The sequence below is a fragment of the Xiphias gladius genome, chromosome 24 (genome assembly GCF_016859285.1).
Source record: "Xiphias gladius isolate SHS-SW01 ecotype Sanya breed wild chromosome 24, ASM1685928v1, whole genome shotgun sequence".
Taxonomy (NCBI): Eukaryota; Metazoa; Chordata; class Actinopteri; order Istiophoriformes; family Xiphiidae; genus Xiphias; species Xiphias gladius.
Window position 1 is genome coordinate 19,398,072 of NC_053423.1, and position 24,664 is coordinate 19,422,735.

Here is a 24,664-nt window from a genome sequence, read left to right on the forward strand (position 1 = left end):
CACACACACACACACACACACACACACACACACACACACACACACACACACACACAGAGATACGGTGATAGGTTACACAGATATACATTCATGGGAGGGCAGAAAGAGGCTAGAAGAACACATACACATACTCGTACATGACAGTACGTTTTTACACACGTATATGTTCACTGCACATTACAAACACCGTTAGCGTAGATTGTTTTAATTGTATTGTACATGGTCAGGATTTGAAATACTGTATCTGTCTCAAAACAAAAAAAAAATGGAGATGAATATATTTTCATTTGTGGAGCTCACAACACTGAGAAATTACTAAATTAGTGTTAGAATTAGGGTTAAATTAGAATTAACCCTTTAACATGTCACATGCCTTAAACCCAACACAACCGTAAGCGGAAACTGTGGTTTGACAAAACTTTTAAAATTTAAAATTGAATTGTTAACTGTAGTGCAACTGGCTTTATTGTCCCCAGAGGCGAGTCCTAAAAATTTGACTGTTAAGAAAGTCTGACATTTTGGGAAATATGCCCGTTTGCTCTTTTCACTGAGACTCAAATGGGCAGTGATCAATTCCACTCTAATGTCAGTCTATTCAGCATGAAGCAAGAGCCAGGAAACAATTAGCTTAGCTTAGCATGCCTACCAAAATCCACCTATCAGCACCTCTAAAGCTCACTACATGGAGTCTCTACTTGTTACTTGGTATCTCCAGCACATGACCCCCCCCTAAAACCCTAAAAAAGTAATTTTTACACTGAAGTTTTCATATGGATTAAACAACCAAGATATAATTTTCTAATAATTAATGAGCTTTAGAGGTGCTAATGGGCAGATTTTGTCGTCCTTGGACTGAGCCAGGTTCACTGTGTGTAGTGTACACAGATGAACTACACACACACACACACACACACACACACACACACACACACTCGTGCGAAGACTCATGATCACAAACAGTAACTCTGATAAATATACTCTACAAGAGCTCTCTCTCTCTCTCATCCGGTCTGTCACCTTTTTCCTCTCTCACACACACTCATCCTAACACTCTACCTACTCGCAAACCCATTTTATCAGGTTCACACGCGTCCATGCACACACCCACACAAGCATACACAGTGTTATGGCACCAAAAAGCCCGAAGACAGGTGCATTACAGACAAGAGTTAACTGACATTGCCCTCAGGAATACAATGTTAGCCTGATCTGATAAGACTAAATGAAGGACTATTGAAAATTAATGATTAAATCCTTTTATAATCCTCATATCTTACACTACGGCTCAGGCTATATTTTTTTCTCTCTCTCTCTCTTAACCCTGATTTTCTTACTCTTAGTGTTGGGTTTTGTCTTTTTTTTTCCTGTTGCTTCTAAAGTCATTTTGCAAGAGCAGGTGTTCTGTTCATTTCCGAGCCAAATGTTTGGTGCAATCACCAACTCCTCGCTTTGCATTACACGAGAGATTTTATTAAAAAGGCTGCAGAAGCTAGGAGATGAGTTGCTATTTTAAGGAGGGTGTATTAAATGTGGTCATATCTGGGGTACTTTCCCTTTTTTTCCCATTTCAATCTCCCCAATTTTCTTGAAGAGCTGAATCACTAAATTAATCTTACATAACCAGCTCTTATCTGGATTCAGGACTTAAAGCTCTTATCCAATTACAAATTTACGCAGCTGAAACTGACAGACTACCTCGGCTTGAGGACACTACAACAAGCACAAGGAGGACACTCGTTCTCTCCGTCTGTATGATACGTCTTTCTCACTTTCTTTTAATATACAGATGTTATCGATGCTTTACACTCACCGAGAGGAGAGCTACAGACAACTACTGAGTAAAAACAGCAGGGGGACACTCATTCTCTGTATTCATTGATCCCTCTGCCTCCACTTCACTCGGTTAAAAGATATTATCTATTGTTTAGACCAGCAGAGAGGCAGGGGGAGTGTGGTAGAGATAGTCTCAGCAATTAGGATGGGACTAATCACAACCAGAGGACCCCCATTCTCTCTGTCCTCATTTGACTTCCTCTTCCTCCATGGTTTTTTAGAGTAGAATCACCCAGATATGCTTTAAAATGAATGACAGGAGCACTAGAGAAAACACTGCATCTTCTGAGACCTCTTGCAGTTCTGCACAACGGGAGGACACTCATTCTCACCATCATTATCTGCCCCCCCCCCCCTTCAACAGAAAGATGAATCTGTGCATTACACCCTACAGATAGTCCGTGCTTCAGGCAGACTACATCTTTTAAATTACCGCAGCTCAACTAACCACGACAATCAGGCTCTCCGTTCATGATCCCAACAGCCGTGGTTTTTTTGCGCTTGACGTATGTGTCAAAAGCCTCCCCCCAAATGTGGCCTCAGCTAGACTGCATCCTCAGCATGTTCAGCATGTTCAAAAAAGCAACAAAACACTCTTCCGTCATTCTCTTTAAATATTTATATATCTACATTTATCAGACACCATTGAAGAACAAAAAGGGAGTATCACACAGAGAAAAGTACATCCTGTTAGAGTTCAGAACAAATCTGGTGTCAGCTCTGACAACTGTAATCCCAAGAATCTTCTTTTTCCAATAGCACATGCCATTTGTGGAATTCTTCCAGATGCAAGTTTGGCCCAAAAAGTCAATCTGGTGGTTTGTGCCACATACTTATTAAAACTATACAGTATGTGCCTTTGTGGGATACTGTATTTTGTGCAGTTGCTTTGAGGTCGTGATAAATGTGATAAAAATGCTACAAGCCAGCCAAAGACTGAGATTAAAACGGAACAACTCAGTTCCGTTTTAATCTCAGTTTCTTTCTGTTACGAAATATACCTCCACGTTTTGGTATCGACTAGCCTAACCACCTGCCGTGCGAAGCAGCAAATGAAAAATGTGTATACCACTGAGACCACTGTGAAACAATATTTGACGAGATAGAGAAACTGTCATTTATATGTATCATTACACTGCATATTACATTTCTTTAGTTTTCAAATAAATGAGTGTGGATGAGATCCTCTCACTTTCACACACATTTATGTACACGTTACCCAGGAGTCATATGACATTACATTTAACATTACAACAGTACATTTGCAGACATGAGAAAGGAAGATATTTAAGTAAGTAAATAAATGTTAAATATAGTATGTACGGCGCAATATATCTCATTTTATATTCACTGCACCTCACAAAAACAAAGGAGCTACAACAATATTACAGGAACTTTACAGAACTTAGGACGCTTAGGCAGTGCAGGCGGTGAGGGGAGGGATGTTACATGAGAGACAGAGGTGGGGAGAAAGAGAATGAGCTCAAGAAAAAAAGAGTGAGAGAAAGGAGTTTCTTCCACTAATAAACTGATATTAAGTGTGTTTCCCCTTACCTTTTAATTTGTGGATTAAAACACAACAAGTGCTAATGCTGAAATAAAATTTAAAAAAACTCAAAATATGGACAAAAAAATAAATAAATGTTCTATTCATAAAAGCTAAATGCAACAAAGTGCAATGGAAACAGACTTGGCGAATAAATCCTATGTAAATATGCACCATGTCATTAAATGTCCATAAGAGAAACAAAATAGCCGCAGACAAAAACGTCTTCTGTGTTCTGTGTGGAGCGATGAGGAGACTAACCTTCCTCAAACTGATACGTGAAACAAGCATAAATGCCATATTTACATCATGCTTTCTTCCTTTGAGGTGGTGCCCTTTTCATTATAACCACTTGTCCCCCCCCCTTCCTCTGAGAACACACATTAATTCGCATTTTCTTTTGCCGATTTTCTGGAAATTAGTTTTAAATTTGTGTTACATTTGGATGGAGACTTGGCCCATTGTTATCCACTCTCTTACAGGCATAAGAGTAATTGCTCCAGTGACTCATCTCTCCCCCCCCCCCCCCCCTCTTTCTCTCCCCAACCACCCTCTCTCTTCATCCCTCTGCTGCTCTGTCTGCCAAGGAAGAGTAGGAGATATGGGATCAGAAGAGATACACAACACAAGAAAACTCAGATGCACATGCGTACAAACACACTGGGTTTGTCTGTATGTATTTGCCGCGCATGTGTTGTCAAATTGATGAAGATGTTTTCTTAATTTGCTTGTGTTATTTCTGTGTTTTCTTAACTTGAGCACTCTCGGCCTTCAGATTTATATCCATTTATCACGCAAACACACACACACATGAATACACACACAAACACCCAAACACACAATCTTGTAGAAGGCCACTTAGATAAAGGCAGAGATACTATATGAAAGATTCAAACAGAAGTATGCCCTACATGCAGGTAGACACACCCTATCACAAACACAAAAATGGTGGGACACACACACACACACACACACACACACACACACACACACACACACAAACAGACACACACACACAGGCGGGCCAGCAGGAACAGAAGCCCACCATAATGTGATTTTGTCTCGATTAAAATGGTGGGAATTGGATCTGAGGTAAAAGGCCATGTCAAGAGAGAATAAATGGGAACAGCAGCACACGGAGGAAGATGAACGACTGTCTGGGATATGGAGAGATGAGATGGGGGGGGTGAGGGTGATGGAGGGAGAGATAAATGATAAGAGGAGAGAGAAATAAAAGCAGAGAAAGAGTGGGGTGCTATGGGTCTGTATTAATCCATTATGGAGAGGGCTCCTTCCCTCATATCTGTAACCCTCCACTCCTCTACACGATGATAGCACTGACCTCCATGTGGAGAGGGGAAGTCATGAGCCGAGAGTAGCCATACAACTATTCATCTTCCTCCTCCTCCTTCCGCTCTGGACCCCCACTCCACTCTTTCATCTGCTTTCGTCTAATTGAACCTTTGCTTCTTCACCTATACGCTTCTTCCATTTTCCTTCACTTTTTTCATGTTCCTTTTCCTTATGCTCCAGATTTTCTCCATTATCTCTTACTGTTCCTTTTCAATGTGCCTTCATTTTCCTTTTCCTTCTCCCCCTTACGCCTTTCCGTTATTTTTGTGGCGAATGGGTGACTTATGTGTGTCAAGTTTTATAATACAAATCCCACTACCACACTCCTGTCAGTCTGTTGCGTGTCTCCCTAACGGTGATCTGAAGCCAGAGATTACAATGTACAGAAACCCAACTGAACATTCGGCAGTTTGAAACAGTACATTTTCAGATTTTCGGTCATTTGTGGATGAATTTAGCAACTATAGTGTTGTGGTTTCTTTCCTGAATTGCAAATACAAAGTATTCTAAAATTGCTACAGCTTTGGTTCCTCTTACAGAGGACTCCTCAACACTGATTCGAGGCTCATGAGTATCTTAGTATTTATATCACCATAACAAACTGACTGAAAAAACGTGATTTCTCAGTGACAAAGTTGAAATAATTTTTCCAAGTTGATGACCAGAACATAAACAAGAATCACTGCATTATCACGGAGACTCCTATGTCTCTGAAGATCATTGAAGTCTTGTGTAAAAAAAAATTTTGAAAAAAGAAAAAAAAAAAAAAAAATCGGCTTGACTTGCACGTGTGGTCACCCACTTTCCTCCATTTACCTTAATTTTCACTCTTTGTGGTCTGGATTTCCCTGTTGCTGTACAACCTTCAACCTCTGTTAAATTGCATTCCCCCTCCTCCTGTCTTCCTCCTCCTACCTTTATTGGGAGATAGCAAAAGACTAAAACAAGCCAGGGTTTTCTTCTTCTTCTTCAGGTGCTACTTTCACCTCTGTTCTTACCACATCCACCCACACAGCTTTGACTGTCACTGTCACTTATCTGATTATACCATGAACCTACAGACAAGGAGATAAATGCAACCGGCTTGTCGAATTCACGTATTCTGCCGTAAACCTCTTTGAGAGAGAGTGTATCTACACGCCCAGGCTGAACACTGAGACACTGATAACAACATAGAGTATATCTCATGTGCGTGCAACATTTACACACAGAGCTGACGTAGAGTCTATATGACAGTTAACATATGTACTGTAAGGAAAAACATAGGCACTACATGCACTGCTGACACTTCTAATATATTAAGTGTGCGTGGGACAACAATATGTCACACAGTGAACAGGCTGCAGCAGTTGGATCTATCATGAGCCTGGAGGTGTCTGTATTATTCAGTTATGTCAAGTTTGCAGAAAACCCGTGAAAAAAAAAAAAATACACAGAGATGATCTTATCATCTGAGGTACTGAACTGAAAGGAGGGATTTGTTTTTTGGTATAAAAGACACATATAGAAACGGGGTTCAGTTTGAGACAGTGTTTAAGATCACTCATTTTGGTTTTTAGGCCCCAGTGCTATTGTCAGTACTTAAAGGATTAGCCAACTTTGCAGTTTGGAAACAATCCAATGATGAAGATTTGTATAGTATCAACTTTTTATGCACTGATATTAAATGCATCTAATGTATCTCTTTTTGAGGAAAAAACAGACAACGGACAACAACAAAAACTCACATCAAGTTTAATTCCTCCTCTAAAACACATTTCAAGCCTCAGAACAACTGACGAAAACATACTGTTTCTTTAAATTGTGATCGATACCTTGATATCTTCGGGTAAAATACATTGAAACACAAGGTGCACCGCTATAAGAATATGATCTGATCTGCCAGACATCCTGTCAGGGAGACACGGCTCACACTGTGATGGGATCTCAGCCATACAGCAGGTACAAATGCAGTTTTTTGCAGTGTACCGTGTTCATATTTGTGAGGAACTACCACCCATGTTGCAGAAATCTCTCACATTAAAGTTCAAAAGCCATCGACTCAGCGTCACAAAAAGGCTCTGCATAATGCTGCATAATTGGCTCCTTCACCCCATCCGCATGGTTAAAGTGTTAATATCATAAGAATATTGCGGCAAACGCTGTCATTTCTGTCACTTTCTATGAAAGAAAAAAAACCCTCAGTTTTTATTTCTAATAACAGTAGTAACAAAACTTCTCACTCATTCTGTAATTTGCCAACAAGTACTTTAAATTAGATGACAAAATATGTCATTTATCCATGTTCTTTAGGACAACACAGAGTCGCGTTTTCTGATGCCCCTGATGCATCAGATTAACGCTTAGGTATCGATTACTGCTGAAATCAGGCTACAATTTCAATCCAGTGAAGAAATGCAGTTTAAGTTGAAATACCCTATTTTTTGCAGTGCATACACTATGTGCGAAATGAAACGCAAAGTCATCGCCTTCGTGTTCATAATCATTACTAAATATTTGTTAAAGTGGTACGGTAGCATTTATAATGACAAAGTCATTTTTCAATTGATAAAGGCTAAACATGCTGTAATTATTGGATGAAGAATGATTAGAACGGCTGTTAGGACATAACCTGCCAGGATTGCAGAGCGGTCCCTCGGGCGATTCTGGGCAAAGAAAAGTGATCTGTGATGAATCTCTTGTTAAAAGGGCAATACAAAATATCACCTGGCCAGATTGCTTGCATTGATTTGAACCAGAATGGTTTGGAGAGACACATTTGGCAGCAGCCAGAGAATGGCACTGGCGATAAAATGCCTTGTTGAAAGGCCACCCTGACAGTGATAGAGATTTCTGAAAGCAAAACAACTGCAGCTCTTTTCTGATGTTTTATAGAACAAATTATTAACCCATTTATCGAGAAAATAATTGGAAGATTAATCGATACCAAAAATAATCATTAGTTGCAGTCCTAGTTCAATCTGAGACATGTTCACAAATGTAAAAGCTACATGTGTGAGAGCAGCGAGATCAGAGCTGCAGTGGCTCTCAAACTACCCTGATAAGCTCAACAGAGCTTATGGGTGTTAAGTGCCGTCAACTTGTCTCTTCTACAAAAACATATTGTTTGACCAAGAAAAAAAAAAATTTCAATGCGATGTTGGAGCCGCATTTTTAATCACTAGAATATGTTCAGTACCAGATTTGTATCCACATGAATTATAATTATTCACTGATCGACTGAAGGATGTGTTTGATACCAAATCAGCACTCCCTCAACAGAAAGTGGAGGACCATTGTTAATGAAAATGCCACTAGTGTACTGTAGGTCAGAGTAACAGCAAAGATGTCCACTTGCCTAATACCCTGGTTCAGGTCAAAATGTAATCTTAAACACCACAAGGTAACATATAGTGGACGCGGTGTATTACACAAATGAATAGTATATCCCATTCAAAACATGCTGCTCAATGGCTTGAGCAAGTCTCAGTGGATGCCCCCTGCTAATTTAAATTGAAAATCACACCCTTTACATATAGGTTCTGATATAGGTATGTATGTCTATGCATGCATTAAGGGCATGTGTGAAGATGTATGAAAACATATGAGAGAGAGAGAGAGAGACAAGAGAGATGGAAAACAGGTATGAATGAGTGTTGACCCCTGGACCACAGAGCAACTGATGAAATTACCCTGCTCCTGAATATTGTTTTGAATAGAGCCAACTGTGAGATGGCTTCTAGACACACATGGCTGGGCCACATGCAATCACACACACACACCTACCTTCAGTGCCACTTAGGGAGCACACTCGTGAAAGAAAATGCCCAATCTCTCATGGGTAGACAGAGAAAATGTGGAGAGTGGGGAAAAAAAAACATGAAAGAAGGAACTGGGAGGTAGAGAAAGAAATTGAAAGAGGAAAATTGAGAGGGTATGGAGGGGGTAAAAGACAGAAGCAGGCACCTGAAGAGGTAAAGAGAGTGGAAAGAAATATGTATATGAAGAAGAAAAATGAAATACCCATCCAAAATGAAAAGAGAGGCAAGGACAAGCAGTGAAGAGGGTGAGGCAGAGTGCAACTTATTTGAATTGCTCTCAGACTCGAATCTTTGACTCTCTTTCCCCTTGTTCCGCTTTGACTGTGTCTAAGCCTACTAATGTATCGATCTGGGACAGGGACTGACTGAAAAGAGTAGGGAGTCATTTAAAGTTTAGTCTGACTTACTGTCGTTCTCAAAAGACAAGAGTTAGACATAATAGCTTCAATTTAGTTGTTCTGTCACACTGTCTCTCTTTGGCACTTTCCGATTGGTCCTACCTCCACTCTCTTCTTTTCTTTCACGCTCCCATTGCTCTGTCTGATTTCATTTTATTGCTATTTTTGATAGCCGCTGATCCGAGATCCGAAACTATTAGACCACACCTCTGGGCATCCCGTTTTGGCCTGAAAATGTCCGTTCCGGTTCTCCTGCGGCTGTATTTATTTTCAATCTGCAGCATTTCTGCATTTTCCGACATTTTCTGTCTTTCTGTGGTTCACTTGTTGGATGTCAAGTGTTGGTCATAATAGGAGATTGATCACTTAGAGTAATTAAAAATCAATATCTGAATCGGGAGCATCAACAAATACTAATCAGCTTGCCAACTTGTGATCACGTTACAAATAACACGTGTATCATAACATACAACAAATGTGTTATTGGTGGTGTTACGTTTGTCATGCTATCAGTTTGGAGCTAAACGATTAGTCGAACAATCATTTAGTAGATTGGTAGAAAATTCGTCAGCAACTATTTTGATTGAAACAAATCATCTAAATAGTCTGTCTGTCATTCATTAAACAAAACCGCCACATTCTTTGGTTGCAGTGTCTTAAATGTTTGATTTGTTACTTCTTCCTTTGTCACAGATTAAAGTAAAGCGATTATCTTTGGGTCAGACAAAACAAGCAATTTGAATATGTCACCGTAGGCTTAAGGAAATTATAATGGGCCTCTCTTTGCTCTCTTTTATTATTCAAGATCATAATCAGCACAGTTTGGCCTTCAGCAGCAAAATTCTCCAACTCTCCTATTTTAATACTAAACACTCTCTCCAATCTGTTACAAGCATTCAATTAGTGTAATCTAATTGAATGCTTGCAACAGTGTAGTGTAAGTATTCAATTAATGTAATCCTGTTCAGAGCAACCTGTTACAACTCAGGCATTTATTCTTAAAGCCCCCCTGGGCAAGATTTTCAAAAAGTACAGTCTTCTTAACAGGCTGAATCATAAACTAAGGCTCGAAAACTTTGCTGTTATTGGCCACATGACATTCAAATGATTTTTTTTTTTCCCCCCTCACCAGCCACTAAGTAAAAGAAATTGTCTTTTCTGATTGTGATTCCAAAGTTATGTATTTTTCCCACAAAATCAGAATTTCACTTCAAAGGCCTAAATGTATACAGCATTGCAGGAATCAAAGGAAAGCACCTACATTTGATTACCAGGCTGATTTTTTTTTTTCCCCCCCACAGGATTTGCAACTGATTTCAGTCAGAATACAATAAATAATTAGGTTACAGTAATTGCATTACATGTAATCCTCAATATGTGATCATGCAGTCCGGAGCTCTGCAGCCCTGCCTGCCTGGGGAGGAGAGCACTCACAGTGCTGTAGGGGCATTAAGAGAACATCACGGAGACAATAGGAACCATGACAGAGAATCATCATTGTGTGTTTTGATGCTATCTTGGTGAACAATGAAGCGTTTCCCCCCCTGAGGCTCTGTGGTGAGATGCTACGAGAAACTGCAGGACTAATGCTAAGAATGCCCCTGGAGGATGCGGAAGATGAGGAACATATCAGTCTGGTGATTGCAGACGTTTCTGTATAACAGCACAACGGCACACACATACTCCTACCTAACACACTAGCCTGACGAGCGGGAACAAGGAATGAAATCATTTCTTTCATAACAAACCCTCACATGTACACACAAAAACGCGCTGGTACACCAGAGCTCACCCGTGTCTGGCAGAAGCAGCGTCCCAACACAAACGCACAAACTGCTTTATATGTAAATTATCTTTTGTAAAACATTTTTGAATTGCCTTGTTTCTGAAGCTGCTATACAAATAAACTTGCCATGCCTTTAGATATTGAGTTTGTGATCGTTTATCCTCAGAAACATTCAAAATTCTGTATAACTAACTACAAAACATTACATCTTTTCAGATGGTCACTATGTCAGATTAGACTGTTAAAAACTCCAGTTTACCTATAATTAGGTTTTAACAATCCAATAGAAATCAACTTGTTTCAGTTTTTCCAGAAATGAGTATCTGGATCTTGAAACATGAAAGGATAAGGCAGAAGAATGAACCTTGATTACTCAAAGTACAGAACCTGAACAAAGGTTATATGCACTGCAAACAAGTAAATCCATTCTTACTGCATTGGCAGATTTTTTCAAGTCACGAGTTCCCAATGTGCAGACAAAAATGACTTGATAAAAAGCAGATTTTTGCAGCACTGGTAATCGTGGCCCTGCCATGACGTGGCCTGAGAGAGAAACTAGACGTCGGACTGACAGTCCCTCACGACCTGCATGACAAGCACATGTCATCGGGCAGGAGGGCCAGAGACAGACCTCCAGAATCAGGAAGGTTAACAACCAAAATTCTGACGTTTGTTAGTTTTGTTGTCTGGACCTCGTCTGGTGTCCTAGATGCAGAATCAGTTGTTTACGCTTACGATAAACATGGGATACGATGATAAATTGTTGCGCCTGACACACATTTCATTCCTGACACCCCAACATCTGGTGGATGGGGACATTTTTCTGGCTGACAACATGTAGTCTTATCCCAGAGTTTTTATTACTCACCTGTAGATACATGTATCCAATATCCCTTCATCCTTTTTACTACAGATACTGTGAACACTACCACTTTCTCCCGTTCCTCATCCACCCCGATTGTCCCTTGCTGGCAGGAGATAAAGTGGAAGTGACACTTGTGTGGGTAAGATGATATTTATGTAGCACGCGGAGGTCATTTATTAAAAGAAAAACGGCTTATTACCGACCACGCATGATGACTTGATTTATTCTCTCAGGTTTTTTTTCTTTGCAGCCATCCTCTCTCTGTAAAAGAACTGAGATTCTCTCCTCTTGCTGTCCCCCACTTACTAAATCTATACATTTTTTTCTTACTCTCACCTCCCTCACACTCTTGCTGTCCTCCTTCTCTCCCGCTCAGGGCTGATTAACTCAGAGGACAAATTACAGCCTTGTATCCATTAGTGCCGTCTAGGTGCTCTGGCCTATTGAGCGATCAGAACTAAAAAGGTCTACAAAATACACCCTGCTGCCAGGCCCCTCGGATTCAGATAAGGTCTCTCCAAGCAGCAGAGGACAAAGGAACATGACAGTTTGGAAATTACATCATTTTGGTTTTGCACCAGCTATCTGCTCCCCAGCCAGGCTGGGTGGCAGATTTACGATGTATTCACATTATTCTAACTGGCCGCTCTCTCTGTCCTTCTAAAATAAATGATTGTACACAGGGAGTTGATTTAATTTGTGCCATGCTGAGTCCCCAATCAAATTAAACTGAGTGTTTACTAGGGATAAATGCAAAATGGCCACTACACAAAAGACCTACTAACTGTAGGAGCTCTGGCAGCAAATGAATGTAAAGGGGAACAGTGTGAACTCCACAGTCACTCAGCTGGACATTTGTTGGGACAGAAGACACAATTATTCTTCCTCTTGATAGTAAACAATGCTTTCGAATATAATGTCACCTCCAAGCTACATACGGAAGATGTAACATACTCTCCGGGATTTTTAACAGTGTCTGATGTACCGATCTAGTCCTACCCATCTCCTGAGCAAAAAATCATCCAAATTAATTGTGTGTGTGTGTGTGTGTGTATATATCTGTATTTTTTATAGACGTACAGTATTTTACTCTTCTGTTTAAGCATGTTACTAAAGTAAACAAACCTTTTACAGCATCAACATGCATTTTTGACATAGGATTAGTTGTCATTTAGGCCCTGTTCATACCTGGTATTAACATGCATCTTGGGTGAACCAATCACAAGTGGACGGCTCTAAGTGATGGGCCAAATGCACCCAAGACACATTGAGAAAGCATTGAGATCCAACCAGTTAAAAACCAGAATGCATTTAGTCTTTGCAAATGGAACTGATGTATGTGTTCATTTGCATATAGAGCAGGGAGGTGAGATCCGATCACAGGTGGTCACTCGAGACGCATGTGGAGACGCATTCTGATGCCGGCCATGAACTGATGTACTTAGAGCTGCCCATTTGTGATCGGATCACCCAAGACGCATGTTAATGCCAGGTATGAACAGGGTCATAGTGTGAATCGGTGTTTTTAAAAAGGCAGGGCTTCCCATAGTGTTTTATAGCTGACGTGATCCACGTACCTGAAACAAAGACCACCTCTGCTAATATCATACAAAATTAGTACACTTGGACGAAGTAAAACAGTTATAAAAGCTAAAAAGAGCAGAGATGTTATTTCACACAGAAAATGCCATATATATATATATATATATGGCATTTTCTGTGTGAAATAACATCTCTGCAATAACATCTATATCTATCTATATCTATATATCTATATCTATATCTATATATCTATATCTATATATCTATATCTATATCTATCTATATATCTATATCTATATATATATCTATATCTATATATATATCTATATATATATATATATATTTATATGTATATAATGAGTTGTTGTTTTCGAGATAATCTTAAAACTAAACTGATCACAAGAAGAGATGCGTCAGGATCCAAGTGCCTTAACACCTCAACTAAACAAGTTCCTGGAGAAAAATTGAAAGGACCCAATCAATCACTAAAATTGATAGATACACTTTCACTTACCGCCACACATGATTTCCTCTGGACTAGATACACTATTTTCAAAATGGGAGTCAAGGACAGATCTGAATATTATTCATATCGAGACCCTGACATTTACACAGGGACGACTTTCTCGCTCTCTGACACACAAACACACAGGCACACACGTGTGTATAATCGGATTAGATAAAGAGATAGGTTCATTCACCTGTATGTCGTATGAGCTAATGAACACATCTCAGACACAAAACAGAGCGTACAATCCAATTACATTGAAGATATTTTCATAAGTGCAATCAGACAGAATCCCAAAACAACACACTCACACACCTGTCACGCATACATTCATCACAATGCTTGCAATGCATTGTCTGAAGTTTAAATTTCTCAACACACACTGATGTGAATACACACATCCACAAAGCCCAAAGCCCAAAGCCACTGGTCTTTCATTATTTATTAATGCTTTCAGACAACCTTCGTAGCTGGAGAGCTATTTCATGGGGCAGAATGATCTTCAAATCATCTGCCAGCGAGCCAATCTCTCCCCGTGCTCATCACTCTGCCGCCCGACTCTCATCACTTTTTCTCCCTCTGCTCATCACTTCTTCCTGAGAACAGGAGGCTGGCTACGGCCAGGGCACGACAGGTTGGGGGGGTGTGCATGTGTGTGAGAGAGCAACAGAGAGGGAGGCTATGAAGCAGCATTATGGTTAGATAATGCCAGGTCATGCTTGCCGGATACTGTGCAGTCAAAGGGCGCCCTCTATAGATCACTGACCAAACTACATCCTGATAAAAAGAGTCAAAAAGGTCAGACAAATCATGAAAGCTAAAATAAAAAAATAAAAAAGTCATGTCTGCAAATTACCCACTTTGAATCCTGCAATTCTGTCAAAACTTAATTCAATTTGTCTAACTGATGGGGTCATAACAGTCAAAATAGCTCAGGGTCTCTCCATCCCACATCCAAAATACTTAAAATGGAAGTACAAATTTATTTTGGAGTGGATGAAGCCAAAAAAAATACGCTGTAGTATTTCAGCAGCTGCCTCTGAAGCAATCAAGTTGTACCATGCTTGTTCTTATGTATTCCACTCTATAATCAGCCATTATGTAGTTGAATCTGTTTCCTAATGGCAGAAAAAGTTTTTTCAGGTTTTTGCCAGCACCGATCATCTTTGAGAAAATCTTCCTCATGACCGACAGCCGAAAATGAAAGAACAGGAGGAGCGCAAGTGGATGAGGGAAATGTGAAAGTGCATACCCAAGGTAAAAGGAGCAGGAAGGCGAGGCGCAGATGTGCAGCGGTGATAACAATGATAAAGGAGATGAGTATAAGAGAAGACGATGAAGAAAAATGTATTTTCAAATACAGGCAGCCCAGGAACAAAATTAAGTGTGGCTGTTGGATGGAGTCATGTCTGCTGTTTAGAAGATGAAGCGGAGGTTTATATCTGAAAATGGCAAAATGCTGTTGTTGTATATTTTCCATAAATGATCGCCCGCTATGAAGTTGTTTACAGTACACGGAGAGGGCTGGGTGTTTATATGCACCGAGGTTCAGTCTGGTGCAACATTTTGCGGCTGTTGTTTCCTGGCTCCTCTGCCTGCTCCGGATGATGGCTTTACAGGACAACCGAAAGCTTGAAACAGCAAATATGCCTCTTTTTGGAGTAACTCTAAATATCAGCGAATCTGCTGGTCTCAGGGATACTAAACTGAGTGTCATAAAGAAGACATAAGGGCTGCAACTAACTATCATCTTCAGCAGTAACTGATCTGACAATTATTCTTCCGATTAATGCCTTTTATCCCTATGAAATGTCGAAAAATTGCACACAAAAAAAAAAAAAAAGCCAATCACAATTTTGCGGAGCCGAAAGGGACGTCTTTAAATGTATATAGTGTATATCACTTTTTTTTTTTTTTTACATTAATTGTACGTATTATTTTACTTCAATTTTGATCAAATCTGAGTTGAACTGACTTAAGAGAGAAGGAGAGAACTTAACTAGTATTTTAGGGGGAAGTTATTGTGGAACAATAAACTTTGAATAAGTCTCAGAGTCTAGTCACACATTGCATGTTTGTCAGTGTGAATGTGTGTGTGTGTCTTTGTGTGTCTCTGTGTGTCATGCACGTGTGTGACAGAAGGCTGTTTCTTTAGTTCCTGTGAAGGCTCTCCGCAGGTTTCACTGCACTCTCCCATTTCATTTCTAATACACACTGAATCAACACTCCAATCTCGCGCTCTCTCTCTTTCTCCCTCTCCCTCTAACACACACACACACACACACACACACACACACACACACACACACACTTACTTCCTCATAACTGTCGAGCTGCCTACCTACTGAGTCTTCCACAATGAGAAACTCCAATACTGCTGCAAAAAACAAACAGCAACGAGCGTGTGATCCCATCCCACCTTGCTTCAATTCTTTTTTTCCCCTCCTTTGATTTGTGAAATAGAGTTTACCCAGCTTTGAAATGACAGTATAAATCTTTATTGTAGTGTCTCGCATGATTATTGACAGTTAATAAAATGCAACATCCAAGATTTAGTAAAACCATGGCTGTATTTGTTGTTGTTGTTCATACTGAAAGCTGTTGTGATTACATTAGATTAGAGCTTGATAGTTAATCAGCCGGGACAATATATGGACAGATATTAGATTATTAGAGATATGTCACTATTGGCGTATATGGTGGCCAATAAGTACCAAGAAAAGATTGTACAGAATTACCAAAAATTATGTTTAAAGGTAATTTATAAACACTATTGCAATTGCATAGTTTGTCTAGCAAAGAGCATTGACCGGTTTTGGGTTCAACTCTGAAACGTTCCACTTAGCCAAAAAAAAAAAAAAAGGGATCCTTATCAAAAATGTTTGTTGTGTTTATGTAAAAAAAAATAATAATAAGACCATCCACCAATATATTATTTGATCTTGGTATCCTCGAAAATCCAGTATTGTTTCAGGCTATAAAGTAGATCCAGTGATGGTAATGTTTAAGTTGCAAATATTTATCAAATATTGTTATTTTTTTTGTTCAATACTCCAACACATACTGCATTAGGAGTATACAGTAGTTTGTCACCAAAAACTGTAATAGAGAATGAGCACATTCAACACCGAGACATAAAGTACAATCCATCTCCACACTTATGAAGTGAAAAGAGAAATTACTGACTCTCTGGAAGATGCAGATCAGGTGGCGCTGACAGTTTGCAATGATATTCTTACTTGTAAATAACAAATAGGAGGGGGAAAAAAACACAGATTTTGTTTGAGGAAGTGTGTATTGATTTGATTGAAGTGATCAGACAACCAGCTTTGTCACAGTTAAAGCAAGGAATGGAACAGGGAGCTTCACCTCAGATACCCTCTAATGTGAAATAAGTACATTGTACACAAGGTATATCTGGCAACTCGAAACTCTGGAGGTGAAAGGTTCAGCAGAAATGCTTGAGAAAGCTGAAGAGGACATTGTTTTGCTGCAGCTGAATCTCAAGTGCGTCTGAAATCCCCCGAAGTAGGTAACAAAGCTCAGCCTGTGTCCACCTGCTTCGTCCATAGCAACAGCCTGTCATGATCACTGCACTACTGAAATCTTAGGAGGAAGCTGAAGTAATGTTCACCCTGTCTGAACCAGCCACGATGCTCATCAAATGAACTGGCAACCTCACTCCTCTGTGAGGAAAAAAGCCCCGCCATCTTCTTGATTGCCCCAGTCCAGGCCAAACTGCATGAGCACTCCCAGCTGCATCAAGACAACCTGCTGGTGATTTCTGTGATGAGAGTCAAGACCTTGATGGCCAGGAAACAGATCTCCCAGACCTTCACTTCTAAATAATTTTGTCCCGTAAGTCAGAGAACAGTCTTTGCCTAATGGTAATGATCGAAAGTGATATAACTAGAGCTGTTAAAGTTAATTTTAAGATTAATCATTTGCTCCCCAAAACATCACAAATTGATTTACCCTTTTTTTCTTTGACAGGTTGTATTTAATGTCATGAATGGAAGGACTACTGAACAGTGCCAGTGGAAAAGCTGGGGCCACATAGAGTAGTCAACATATTATTTTAGTAGGTTATAATTCTGCAGCAAATAATTTATATATTGTAACGGATTTTCTTCTATCTGCTGAAAGAACTTCAGTCCATCCAGTACATCCAACAGATTATAAATGACATTGCAAGTAGAATGCAAAGCAGCCCATTTGAATTTTTGTCTCACTTAACTGCATTTTTCTTTTTCTTTCAAATCGATCTGAAAACATAGCAGAAATGAAATGGAACTGTTTATGCTCCAAAGAATCACATCACATCATTCCACATTATGTTGCATTACACAGAAACAACACAAAATCAAATTACTGCATCATGAAATAAACAATTCAGGAATTGGGTCGCTGAACATATGGTGAGACGTGTATCATAAGAGTCTCAGAAGGAAAGATACTCATCTGTAATCTGTAGAAAGGCAGTAGCCAGTTCTAGGGTGTTTCTCTATGAGGTCTGCAGGTCAAAGACACACACAAAAACTCACCAAACTCTCACCAACATATATTTTGCACTAAATATGTAAAAAAAAAATTGAATAGTCTCTAAACTATTCTGTGCATGAGGCTGTAGTAAAAACAATACTCAGTATTTAACGTGGGGAGTGAGAAGGGGTTTTTTTTCTTCTTTTTTTAAAGCTTTTCCAAAATCAAAAACATGGATTAAACAATGTGTTTGTCTGCTCCAACATAAACTGCTATCAGTAACTGAGCCCTAATTCCAGTGTTAAGGAGCACATCATTATCTACCTACCTTAGTTTGAGGGGTTACAGATTGTGTTAGGATCTCTATCCTGCTCTTTATTGGATTTGGAGAAGTTTCCTCTCCAACAACCCCAGTCAAAGTTACCCGAGATTGCAAACACATCGATTGGTTCTCATTCTAAAAGCCTTTTTCTTGTAACATCGAAAGTGAGAATACAAACAAGCCTGTAAACTAAGCCACCAGACAAGGTTTAAAGGTGAAAACAAAATTACAGTCTGATCTTACACACTTTTCCTGCACTTTCAATATTAGGAGTAACTAGCTCCTCACTGCAATAACAAGTACAATACTTAACATTTACATTTACACGTTTTCCTCATGGATCATCTATTGGTGAGGATGCTGACCTTTTGCCTGGGACCTGTTAGCTTTCGTCTCAGTGCTTTAGCATGATATCATGTATGCAGCCATCAAGTTTATATTTAAGACCATTTTACAAAGATTCTCCTTTTCAAAACAAGTCAGCTAGAAACATTTTTTTTTTTTTTTAAATCATCCCTTTTCTTCACTTCTGTCTGAAATCGAGGACCCACACTTTTGAAAAAAAATAATTTTGAGCAGTAAATCTGCCACTGTTGTCACTGTACACTGCATATTTCCTGAGCTAAAATGGAAAGCTTGACAGGCGTAGCAACAGCGTCTGAGGGAGTGAGGCATAAAGAAGGTTCAATTACAGTAAAACAGAAGCTGCAGGGCCTCATTAACATCTATTGTGATATTAAGGGGGGCCTCTCTAGTTTTCTTCCAAACAAAGAAAAGTTACATTTACACTTAGTGTTACTCACCAAAACTTATAGTGCGTGTCCTTGAGGTCGAGCAAACATGTCAAATGCATTTGCTTCTTCAAATAATCTGTAACGCCAATTTTATAAGTACTTCAAATTCACTGTTTACATCCATGTTTACTACCTTGTAGTCTTCTTTCCTGCCTTTGCTGGAGCATTGCAGCATATTACTGCCACCTATTGATGAGTGGAATAGTGTGACACCATTAGCGGGACAAGAGTTAACACTTTTAACGTGACCCCACTAACTTGCGAAGGTCCGATGACCAAGATTTACCCACAATCTTAACTGCATTAACAACACGTTTGCTTCAAAAGAATGTAATTCATGAGGAGTAAACTTACTGTGACATCACGCAGCTAGTTAAAATGAAAGAGCTTCTGAAGTTTGAACTTTGGAGAACCAGAGGGAAACTATCACCTGCCTCCCTCGCACAGTGCCACTCATGAGCAGTCACAATCAATTTGCAACTAGGCCCTCAACACCTCTGCTGGCAATCAGAGTGACACGGAAGCATGCGAGAAGTCCCAGCAACCTGACGCTTTTCCTCTTTCTTTATCCATCCCTCCCCTCTTGACTTCTCCTCCATCAAACCTGATTCATAGGAAATTGCTCATGAAGCTTGTGATTAGCGAGCTATTATGCCTCCAGTCCGACAGAGAACAAGACAAGGGCGAATAAACAGGGACAAAAACACTACAGAGAATACTGTTGCATGCTGACCTATAGCTCTTTTAGAATGACGTTGTAGCTATATGAGGGCAGGACATCTGAGATGTACCACTGCTCACTACAAGGTAACTCCACAGCCGGATCTAAAACGGCACTGCAGGGCGACAATAAAACACCGCAAAAGAGCGAAAGACCTGTGCTGGAAAAGCGTGTGAACAAAATGAAAAACAACAGCGCAGCACTCAAAAGACATGGACAAAAGAGGTTTCTCCCTGCTGCATGTCCCTTGGACATGACTAATAAATCACCTTCACACCATCAATCACGAGGCATGAAATGCAAAACTCACTCGATCGATCTAGATGTCTTCGCACCTGAGAGAGAAACACGGAGTAGATACAGAGACCAGGCTCCGACACGTACGCAGGAGAGCACGCTCGCACAGAGGGGGGGGAACTCGTGGGAATACATGCAATGTCTTCATACACATACACTATAGGCACCGGTATAAAAAGCACATAACTGCCATTATGCCACATACATCCTACAGCTTTCCAAAAAACTTGAAATAAACAAAATCACCTCAGACACTTGTCTTTATTTCATCACAACTTTTGTAGTGACCAACAGTTGGAGAGTACTTAGTTACAATTGGGGTCTCTCGCTACTACGTATGTCCTGCAGGTAGCCTCGTGGTCAAGACAATGACACCGCTCTGATTCCATCCAGAGACATGCGTTGCATGTTGTACCCCTCTCTCCCCCCATTTCCTATCTGTCTCTACAGCTGACAGCTACATTACCGAATGAATGCAAAATGCCAAAAGAAAAAAAAAAAAAAAAAATCATGTGCACATGAATACGGTGAATTTACGGTGAATAAGTTGACCTGGCAGTCAGCAAGTCTTTCCAGGGTGCTACTTTGTGTGTTATCCTTGAGTTTTACTGCAGGTAAAGTGTTTGAGATGATCTTTGTAAGATTGGTGATTTCTGGAAAGCTGTAGGAGCCTCAGGTTGCTGGCCTGAGCTGGAATGAGACTGTGTTTGCCTAATCTCTATATCAGAGGTGGTGGTGAAATGCTATTAGGGCTAATAGTCAGAATGGACAAAAAAATATGGGATTAAGACCCAGTTTGAGTTTCCTTTTAAGCACTAAAAAATTGTGCAATTGTGCAATGTTGCAAAAGAAACTACAGAAACTGTGGTTATAATGTATCCGGTGTTACTGAAAGTGGGGAGGTTTCACCTGAGAATTAAAATAATAATCATTTATAAATACGATTCTAAGACTCTGGGTATGGTCAGGAGGTAAAAATAAACTTTCAATACTATGTATCTCACAGCTCAGACAGACACACTGAACAGACGCTCACATAAAAACAGCAACCACACAACCACCCACATACGCACGTCCTCTCACTCACACGTACACACACACACACACACACACACACACACACACACGCACACACACACCAGGGTGACAAGAAAAAACAAAAAATATATCAGATAAAATAAAACGTCTCTCCCCCTTGAGGTGAGTTGCTGTTAGATATGATCAAAATCCCTTTCCTCGGGACTATACATCCTCGCATCAACAGTCCCCCCAAAACAGGGCAGACTTGTGGAACTCTGACCTTTTGTTTCTCCAAGGAAAAAAACCTGATCATTCTCTGTGAAATGAGGTTTCTCTTTAGTGCCATTCTCCCGGCAGCAAGAGGAGAAGAGAGGGACTCGCAGAAGGAGAGGACAGCACAGCACTTTGTTGGCCTCCACGGATGCTGCCTTCAAAACCCCTTATACCCTTTGTGGCAAAAGTGCTGAGAAAAATGAGAGACTTTTATTTTTAACACAGACATCCCTAATCTAATTACCTCAGCAATTAGACTGGCTGACATGAAAATGAACTCGCAGAAGGCAGTGCGGGAGTTGTGACATGCTCCGTTTGCCTTGGCCAGCCTGAAGACAGAGAAAAACGCTTCTGAGAGTTGGCATAAAATTACATCAGTTTTTCCGCCTGTGGCAAGTCTGTGGCCAGTGTTTGTGTCAATGCCACTGTGTGTCAAAGATACTGTGCGTACAAACCGTACATCTGGCGTGTCTGTATGTATTGCTGAAACGCATCTTTTATAAAGCACCGGTGACGGCTTCACGGTTAGTCGCAATCTCCATGAGAAGAAACAGAGTCAGCTCATGTGATCTAGAACAAGGCTTTCAGGAAACGATCCATACCACCTCTGGTGTTGCGAGTCACGTGTTTGGACACTAGCCTGAGCTTGTTGGCAAAAGGTAGAGTCAAACAGACGGAGAGATGAGAGGCAGCACACGGCTTGTTTAAGTACAGGAGGGACATGGACAAACAAGGCTGAGCAGGGTGAGGAAACAGAAGAATGAATAGAGAGAAAAAAAGAGAGAGGACCATGAAGACATGGATGTTTACCTGGTAAACATGTGCCCAATGAGAAGGAGAAGAAATAATTCATACTTTTATCATTTCTCTGTGTGTGTGTGTGTGTGTGTGTGTGCGCGCATCAGCTCATCTCTTTACCACCTAATCTCCCAGAACACTCTGTCCCACTACAAAGTCAAACTGGAACTGATTTATGTATTTCTCTTGACGGGACATTATGGCTGCTGATTACCATACACTGGTGAGTGGAGGTCTGGACCAAACACACATACACTGTGCGCGCACACACACGGATACACAGAGGCACATAAGAAAGCGCAATCAATTTGCCGGGTTGATAATATGAACTGGTCGTTGTGTTGTATGGTGTACTCCTTAGCAAAAAGGAGCTCAGCTGGCACACACAAAAAAAAAAAAAGAGTCGGTTGAGCAATAATAATATACAATAGATGCAATGCACACATAATGTATGTAAACACAACTTAAGAAATATGTATGCACACAAAAGGCATCATCAAAATGTATCATTACTGTCAGTTGCATCTGCACCGGTTCCTGTACATCTGTTGTTCTTGGCAAATAAAGTGTCCATGATTCTCACGATACTCATCACACTCACAAACACACAGGCACGTCTCCAATATTTCATCCCACTGCCGCTGAACACACACACACACACACACACACACACACACACACACACACGTCTGTTTTCTGTCGTCAGAGGGAATTTTGAAGCTGTCAGTGAGAACAGAGGAACCTTGACATTAATGGAGATGGAGAGAATTGAGCTACACGCATAACCACCAAAACATCTGTGTGCATCTGCGCTGAGTGTGCAGCCACAGAATCTTCTGAACTGCAGTTGAATGACTGTATTTGGTTAATGTGTGAACGCATGTGATTGACTGAAAGGGTGGTGGCTGACAGCAAGCAAGCACTTTTAAAAAGGGGATCAGCAACAAAATCTTTGGGCTATACGGAGAGAAAAATCACACTTGCCTATACATACTTAAAAACTACGGGAAACATACATTCTCCATTACTGAGGGTTTAATACTTATAGTTTATATTATGCTTCCAGTTTAAGCAGAGCCACAAGGATGCGAGCTGCACGCAGATGTCTTTGTGGACATTCACATGCAAACCAAAATTTATGATCACTCAAGACTGTACACAAATGCCAAAAACACTAAATGAACATGTCAATGTTTGGGAGCGAATCAGGGCCTTTAGCCCACTAGTGACAGCTTCTCTTAGCGTTTCAGAAGTGAATACAAAATCCTGTCCTTATATTACCATTTGTAAGTATTCTTTCTGCTGCTCACTCATTTGACATCACAGTAAAAGTAATGACTTTACAAAGATGCCAAAAAAAAAAAATTAAAAAAAAAAAAAAACCATGCTGATTCTGGGTCTGCCATCCATCGTTGGAAAAGTTATTTCTCAACATTTAGGCTGCTAATGATCCAATGGACATTCAGTAATTAAGCTAACAAATGCCATCCCACCACTCTTTCATACTGCTTTCAGCGACATATTAAAGTCACCCATGAGTGAAGGTTTGTCTGACGCTGGGTGAGTAAAGTAAAATTCTCCCCCATCCTGAATAATCTCTTTCATGCTGGCAGATATCCAACCTCATTCCAAACACTGGCTGTTAGGTATTGTAAATGTTGGGGCGATTTTTCATCAGCACTGAAATGAATTCCACTGGCCTGACTCAGGGGCATTCAAAAGGATTTTAAACGTGGATTCTCTTTTGGTCTCAATGATCAAACACGGGCAGACAAAACAACAAGAAAAGATTAGAGATCAAAATTTATTCGCGAGCAATAAATCATTGAAAACAAAGTTCTTTACCTGGCATATCTGAGGAGCAAAAGTGCTCTGGAAAAAAAAAAAAAACACTAGGCCTTGATGGTGCACTGCCACAACATGTTGCTGCAACACAGCCCTCCATGCAGTGGCTGTTTCATATTCGACGAGTCTGTTGTCATATGACATGAGAAATAGAGGCACAGCAGAGAGAGTTTTCTGAAATGTATTCCTTCACCTCATTCACTGCTTCCTCCATCTATCAATTTCACCCTCCTTCTCTCTGCCTCTGTCATGCTCCTTCTCTTTTCCTCTCATTCTTCCCATCGCTCTCTCTCTCTCTCTCATACTCTCAACCTCTCTCACCCACTCTCTGGCCTGTGTGACTCCCCGGCTGCAGTTGATTGATGATGAGAGAAATCTCCCAAGGACAGGCGCCTTGTTAAAGACAGGCCAGTGTGTTCTGTCTGTGGGAGCAAACGGAAATGTAGGGAGCGAGCTGGGGGTATTACATATAAAGGAGCAC